The following is an 8,296-nucleotide window of genomic DNA, read 5'->3' as shown; positions in this document are numbered from 1 at the left end:
CCTCATAATCATACAGACTAAGAATAGAGCAGAGTCATAAATTATGCTATCCCAGGCTTATAAGCCATGTGAGTTCCTAAAATAACATCCACATGGTAACGTGTCTAAGCTCTGAGTAAACGCGCGTGAGCAAACAGGACGAGCACTGAGCATCGCAGGTGCTCACGGAAGCCTCCGTGCGTGACCAGCACACGCGACACAGTCACGCGGGAGCAGAGGTGGGTAAGCATTTAGAAAATATCCTCCAGCAGCCTAGGCTAGGACGACTTCATAGAACTGCTTTAACCAAATGAAACAAAGCGGAGTCACTCTCTAGCTGTGCATGAATTCATTCCTGGGCTACGCCGCAATATTGGTCAGGTTAACCATGGCGTGCTTCCTTCCTGGCTATTTTGGTGCTTGCCCCTTAAATCCTGATTTTAAACGCAGTGATAACCACCTAAGTAACAACCACAACAAAAACCCCACAATCGCTCCCTCGTTACTTCAGGGTTGAAATTATCCCATGTTTTTCTTTGGTTTTAGCCAAACTACATTTTCTTCCCTTCCTGGAAAGACCTGCTGCACGGAGGACCTCCCGCTGTGAAACCCCGGTGCGGTCGCCCTCGTCAGACACAGCTGAGAACCAGAGAAGAATGAACTCTTTTTCAAGGCTTAGTGATAAGAATCCCTCCGAAGCTTCTATGGCTGTGTCTCTCTGGGAAGACCCTGACTTTCAAAAAGGATCTCTTTGCCGTTGATAACCTTGAGGAGGCCCCAGCTGGTGTGATACTAATCTGAGACATCTCAAATATGCTAACATTAGTAGAAAAATGGCAACAGTTTATAGCCAGTTCACACAAAATACTAGTGTTTTGAGGTACCAATCCAGTGTTTAATAATTAACTTTTATTATAATTGAAATATTGAAAACAAGTATTTCCAGACACAGAAAATCACAGATCTGCTAATAGGGCTTAAGCATTATATAATATTGGAGATTTTCCCAAGAGTTACTGAAAATTAGAGACATCAATTTGCTAATCTGAAAATTAATTCACTAATATTAAGTATAGAAATAAAAATAAAAAGAAAGCCCCCTAACCGTAAACCAAACACATGAACCCATCTTGTTTTTCTCTTCCTTTAGGTTAATTTTGACATTGTTGTCGAGCCCATCTGAAATCTGGTTCAATCCCAGCAGGATGCAGGATGGGAAAGAGGGCGAGAGGGGGTCACCCAGCAATGGAGCAGACGACGGTTCTACGGAGGCTCTGGATCAGAGGGGAGGGAGGGAGGATCAGCAGGGGTTCCTAGGGAGGCTGGAGCTGAGACCCTGCCTGAGCTCCTGTGTCCTGAGGGCAGGTGGGGGAGGCTCCAGGCCCTGACTCTGCCCACCTCAGACCAGCCAGAGCACAGGACCAGCATCAGGGCTGTGGACAGACAGGGCTTCAGCTCCGGGAAAGGCGGGGGTTGGAAAACACACAGCAGAGGAGGAGGGGCAGGGCCTGTCTGGAACAGGTGCCCTTACTCTGGGTTACCTCTTCTGAAAACTCCGAGGGCCATGGCCCCTTCTAGCAAGCCTACGGGAGATAGGAACCTGTTCTCAGGCAAGAAAGAGGGAGGCGAAGGACGACGGTGGGCACCAGCTGAGGTGCGGCGGGAAGCTTGACACTCAGGGATCCCAACCCACGTGTGTAAGCCCCACTGGTGCAGAGCTGGGCTGGGATGTGCTGGGAGGAGGCACTAAGGACACGTAGGTGAGGTTGCTTCGGGCCGTGTCCTTAGAGACCCCCACCCATTCCGTGCCAACCAGCCCCAGAACCCTTCTAGCCTACAGGAAACATTGGCATGAAGTCAGAGCGTGGCTGTGCCAAGCCCTGTAATTCAGCCTCTGAGCCCATTTGTGGCAGGAGCATGTTCTGAAGAAAGGTGGCGTTTCGACACCTTTCCAAATCGCACCTTTCCCACCTTGAGTCTTGGCAGCTGAGGACCCTCTCAGGTTGCCGGATGTCACTGAGGTGTTAATGCTGAACTGGGCAGGGATGGCGGTGGTCTCTGTCCCCTGCCCCCCTGAGAAAGTCCCTCAAGCCTTCAGCTGAAGACGTTGTTAAGGACCAGCTCTGCCCACATCACCGGAAAAAGTCAACTGCTCTACGGAGTGAAAGCCAACTCTGTGTTCTTAAAGATGCTTTTTTGACAAACAAGTCCATGCAGGAAGTTAAGCTTGTTAATTCCTGACTGACGAATGTGTAAAGTGTGTCTTCACGTTACTGTGTCGACAGATGACATCACACTCAGTATAATCACGGTTTCCATTCAGCACCGGGGACCTGGGCGTCTGCTGTGAGAAGGTGTGACACTGCTGAGACGGCTTGACAGGTGTTAATTCAGTGTGGACGCTGTGTCACTGTGTTATCCAGGCCGTGCGGGCGGACGTTCACAGAATCACACCGAGTACAAGAAGAGCTGTCACTACAAATTTCCATGAACTGCCGTGGATTCTGAGTCAGGGTGTCTGGGAAAGAGCTCCTGGGTCAATGCAGAAGCAGCGGCATGTGTGGGGGCCCTGGGGGTCTGCCCGCCCTGCTGGTTCCCTAGGTCTAACTGGAGAGGACTGTGGTATCCCGAGAGGGGCTGCGTCTTTGTGCACAAGTTCCTGAAATCTGGTTCTAGGAATGTACAGTTTTCACTCCTCAAGTAAAATTCTAATTCTATAAAGAAAGTGATGTTTGCTTGGTTCCACATTCGATATTCTGGTGTGTTTGACTGTGGGGCTGTGAGTCTATTTGCAGAATCACCTGGAAAGATACAAACACCCCAACTTTCATTTACAGGTTTTTTTTGGTTTGTTCAAATTCATTACAAGACACTGAAGCTTAGAAAAAAGATTAGACCCTCAGCAAGATGTCAGATTTGGCCCTTTGAAAATCAATCAGAGTAAAAATCAAAACAGAGTTAAAACCTATACCTACTGATCAAAAATAAATTTGACAATAAAGTTTATGAAGAACAAGGCATTTTATGAGAATAACGTCCGCTAACTGAAAATGTCGGAGATGCACATGGACGACGTTACATTTGACGTATTTTCTTTCCCTTCAGGCCTCAGTGCTGCAGGAGTTGGGATGCAACAGCGACACATTTGGGGGGACAATTAAAAGCGAGGGAGATGAGGAGGAAAAGGTCTAATCTCAGCATAATTAGTTTGGAGGGAAAGTTTGCATGTGGCAAAACCCCTCTGATTCCAAGGGAAGGGTTCCCATCCCATCTCGGGGTGCTGTGGTTTACAGCTGGCATTCCTGTTGGGAGACAGTACTAAGTGTCAGTGAAGGGTCAATGATGATTAAAACACAGCCTTCCTCCCAGGTCCCCTGGGCTCTCCCCAAACCCAGAGGAAGGCGTGGGAAGCCACATAGGAACCCTGTCCACACTGCGTCCAGCAGGCCCCCAGGACCACTCTGGCCAGACCCCGGTGCTCCTTGGTGTGGGACGGGCCCTGGGCCATGCTTCCGCCACAGCCCCTTCCAGCTCATTGCCCAGCAAGGCCCATGGGGCCAGAGCTGCCGCCCATGATCCAGACACAAAAGTTATCTCCAGTCATAGGAGACACATGAGGCTCTGGGCTGAGGGGAAGGACCCTGTGACCTAGGAGTGGCTTTTTATCCAATTTGATTAAAGAAATATTTATAATGAAAGAGAAAAATATGTAAGGAAATGGTTTTGAAAGTTTTGCATTTTATTAAAAGGAATAATCATCGAATTACGGCGAAGGGCTTATCACCAGGGGCCACCTTTGAATTTAAAGAGGGACGGTGGATGCATAGGCCAGTCCTATTAGCTTTGGACCCCAAAGGAGTCCCACCCTCGTGCCCTGGAAAAAATCACTTTCCTTGAGAAGCATTTGAGCTGTGACCTATCCTGACAGGAAGAGCCAGAAATAGCGGTGACATTACCTTTGAGGATAAAAGGTAACATTACTTTTGAGGATAACATTTCCTTTGTGCTTGTATTAGCTTTTCTCACTGTCCATTGTATTCCAGTTTGCAAATAATGGACTCGGCTTTTCCGTAATTCAGTCTGTTTTTCATTACGGGAAACTGTCTATAACTTGAAAGCCAGCCACATGCTGCCATGAGCCAGAATGCTCCATCCACACGGATGTGGGTTTCCCTGGAAACCAAAGCTCATTTTGGCATGAGTGAAGCTCCCCAAAAAGAAGACTGAAAAAAAAAAATAAAGTAAGTCTCTCATAAGTATGTATCACTTCATGATATTTTGGGGGAAAGTGAACGCAGGTATTTTCCAGAGTGTGGTTTTGGAAAAGAGAATTCACCACTATGACACTAGATAGGAAATGCACAGGTGTTTCTAGGGTTTGATGTGTGAGGACATTTTCTAACAACCAAGACGCGCCTGCACACCACACGGGAGGTTTGTTATATTTTATGACATGTTTCTTTTCTGCTGATGGGGAAAATAAGTAATGGAACAATTCCAGTCCTATTATCAGCCCCGTATCCATTTTAATACAGCCTAATTGAATTATCACCTCGATGACATGGACAACAGGACGGGCAGAAGATCGTCATGCAGACCGGTGCTGGTGCCCCTGGCTCCCAGGATGAGTCATCATCAGGTGACGTCCCCACTGAAGTCACGGCCACAGTCTTGGAAATTGTAGCCAATGGAGTGAGACCGAGTGGTTTTAAGCTACTTGTTTTCTACATTCGTCTCCAGGGGCTTTACGATTGGCTGCAACTTAGTTTTGTTCATTTATATGTGTTTTTTTTTTCTCCCTCTTTCAAGGCTATTGGGCTTGGGGAAAGTCCGTGTAATGTCAAGGACCCTTTCTACAGAGCTCGACATTTCACCAGACACTTGCAGATGTGTTTATCTGAGCCCCTGGGTGAGGGGGAACGCCGTGGGTGAGGTCGGTAAGCAGGTGGGACTCAGAGGAAGCCGTCATAGACTTGAGGTGAGCAAAGGGGCAGAGTAGGCCTGTGGTGGAGTAGGATCTGCCCAGGTCTCCCAGGACTGTCCTCACCTGAGCAGGAGTGACTCAGGCACCATTCTCCGAAGGACTCTGCTTTCCGTGGGTGCAAAACAGCATCAAGATTCAACTGAAATGTTTGATTGTCCCAGAGCCTTGGAAACCACACCCTGCACCCCTGAATGTGCGTGACTCTGGCACTGGAGACTCTGCTGTGGCACGAGACCCCCGGAGAGGCCCCAACCCAGCAGCACAGGCCCCCCTCACATTTGTACCCTGCGTTTGGCCGCCTCAGGGAGGGACACAGTCATATTGTACGGTGACTAGAGGTTCCGTTGTAGATGAACTGGCTTAATGTTGCTTTTCATTTTTAAATTTTTTAAAAATTTATTTTGTTATTTTTTGCCAATGAGAATCTCATTTTTTTTGAACTGCAAAATGGTCTTTTTTAGAGTGCTTTTACATTTGTTTTTGTTTTTGTTTTTTATATCTTAATTTTATTTTATTTTCTCAGTGTTCCAAGATTCATTGTTTATGCACCATACCCAGGGCTCCATGCAATCTGTGCCCTCCACAACACCCACCACCAGGCTCACCCAACACCCCACCCTTCGCCCCTCCCAAAAGCCTCAGATTGTTTTTCAGAGTCCATAGTCTCTCATGGTTCACCTCCCCTTCCAATTTCCCCCAACTCCCTTCTCTCCATCTCCCCATGTCCTCCGTGTTATTCTTTATGCTCCACAAATAAGTGAAACCATATGATAATTGACTCTCTCTGCTTGACTTATTTCACTCAGCATAATCTCTTCCAGTCCCGTCCATGTTGCTACAAAAGTTGGGTGTTCATCCTTTCTGATGGAGGCATCATACTCCGTAGTGTATATGGACCACATCTTCCTTATCCATTCGTCCGTTGAAGGGCATCTTGGTTCTTTCCACAGTGTGGCGACCGTGGCCATTGCTGCTATGAACATTGGGGTACAGATGGCCCTTCTTTTCACTACATCTGTATCTTTGGGGTCAATACCCAGTAGTGCAATGGCAGGGTCATAGGGAAGCTCCATTTTTAATTTCTTGAGGAATCTCCACATTGTTTTCCAAAGTGGCTGCACCAACTTGCATTCCCACCGACAGTGTAAGAGGGTTCCCCTTTCTCCACATCCTCTCCAACACACATTATTTACTGTCTTGCTAATTTTGGCCATTCTGACTGGTGTAAGGTGGTATCTCAATGTGGTTTTGATTTGAATCTCCCTGATGGCTAGTGACGATGAACATTTTTTCATGTGTCTGTTAGCCATTTGTATGTCTTCTTTGGAGAAGTATCTGTTCATATGTTCTGCCCATTTTTTGATGCAATTATCTGTTTTTTGGGTTGTTGTTGCTTTTTAACTGGCCTTCTGCAGATTTCATCATGAAAGGTCTAAGGACCCAGGATCTTGTGTGGCTACTTTGCTCATCCAATCCCTTCAGCTCTGCAACCTGCTTCCAGTCCCCAGAGGTGAGGGTCTCACATCAGTCTATGTCCACAGGCTCCTATGCAGCTATGTTCAAGGACATCAAAAGACATGTTGGCACTGCGGGCATCACAGAGGTTTTCTATCCTTTGTGGGGAAAATGCAAGAAGCATGATCAAACGGGAGCATTAGCAAAAATGTGCCAATCATGAATCTGGCTATTTTCACATATTGGACCTCCCTGCACCTGACACCTGAACGGGGAACCTCTGGGGAAATCCACACTGAAAGCTGAATGAAAGGTAAATGTTTTCCAGGACACATTTCAAAACCTAGCTTTCATTCAGGAAGGAGGAACCAGCCTACCAAATTAAGTTCCTTAATAAATACTTATAAATGTCCTTTTTGAATATGCCGTTTAAAACAGCTGTTTAAAATACAGCTAAGGGATCATTAAGTAAAGTATTTTCAAAGAGATGAATAAATGTGATCTTATGGGATGGGGGAAGAAATACGTAATTCTCCATTTGCAGTTTAAAGTCCCATATTCCGAGTTCCAGGTGTTAAAACAATTCTAAAACTTTGTTTAAAAAACAATAAACAGAACAGAGGGCCAGGCAAGAAACACGTGATGTGGGAGAGAAATCAGCACAGGCAGGTGTGGTGGGGTCCGTGTCCGGGCAGTGAAAATGTCGGGGCCTAAAAAATGTCTCAAATTGCAGATGATAAGAAAGAGTTTGACACAAATGAATCAAGTGACTGGACAATATTGTCTCATTTTTATCTATGTGCTCAATCTTGCGTTGTAGTAAAGCCTCCCAAGAAGGATCCCGCAGTCATGTCATGAAAGTACTAGGAGTAAGGATCTCCTTTTAGCGATTTTACCGCGGGGTGCACCTGGGTCGCCCACGCCCTCGGTGTCCCTGCCCCACGGTGAAGGTGTGTGTGGGGATGGCACCGAGGCTGTCCCCGCAGGGCAGCGAGCAGCGGTGAGGACACCACATGTCGACCAGAGCCCTGTGCCCAGACCCCAGCGAGGCCAGTGCCACAGACAACCAGGCAGGATGCGGTGGGGTCTGCCTGCCGGTCCACTCCAAAAACCACGTGCACCCTGCAGAGGGTTCTGAGTTAGACGCCGTGTCCATGTCCATGACAAAGGACATGTCTCCTTTACTAGAGCAGGGACCTCTTCCAGCCGCTCCTTCCTCTCCCCGTCCTGGGGTTGGTCTCTGACTGCCCTTCCCTTGAGCTAATCCAGCAGAAACTCCCCTGGAGTAAATATACACACGTGCAGACCACACACACACACACACACACACAGGCACGTGGGCATGCACTGGCACATACAGAAACACAGACAGAACCCCCCCCACACACACACGGCTGTTCTCTCCATCCCCGTGCGGCTCTGTCCTGAAAGAGGACACAGCTGCTGGCAGAGGCGTCCATGTCCCGAGCTGGTTACAGCACATGTCACAGCCCCGGTGTTAGAGACCCCAGAACATTGTCTCTACCCATCTGTAGGCCCACGAGGGGCCGACAGCACTGTGCTCCGTCAGGGGCTCTGGGGGGGCTCTCCTATGTCCCCAGCTTCCGATGATGGCCTGGCACCCTGTGCTGGTGGCCTCTGCCTCACTGGTCATGTCACCCTGTCCTCCGTGTGTCAAGGGCCTCCCCATGCCGGGGGCTGACGAGGGTGCATGCAGCTGCATCTGAGGCGATGTTCTCAGGACGTGGCTCTGAGGACTGTGGAGGAGCGTAGAGGGGAACGAGGAGGTGGGTCTTTCTCGGTGAGTGGGGCAGCACCCCTGCCCTCTGCCTCCAGGGGCTCTGTCCTGCCCGCTGTCGATTCTCTGCCTGTCCGTGG

This window comes from Lontra canadensis, unplaced genomic scaffold (assembly GCF_010015895.1).
Source record: "Lontra canadensis isolate GAN:19392208 unplaced genomic scaffold, GSC_riverotter_1.0 scaffold32, whole genome shotgun sequence".
In the NCBI taxonomy this organism is placed as follows: domain Eukaryota; kingdom Metazoa; phylum Chordata; class Mammalia; order Carnivora; family Mustelidae; genus Lontra; species Lontra canadensis.
Note: the sequence above shows the minus strand (reverse complement) of the source record.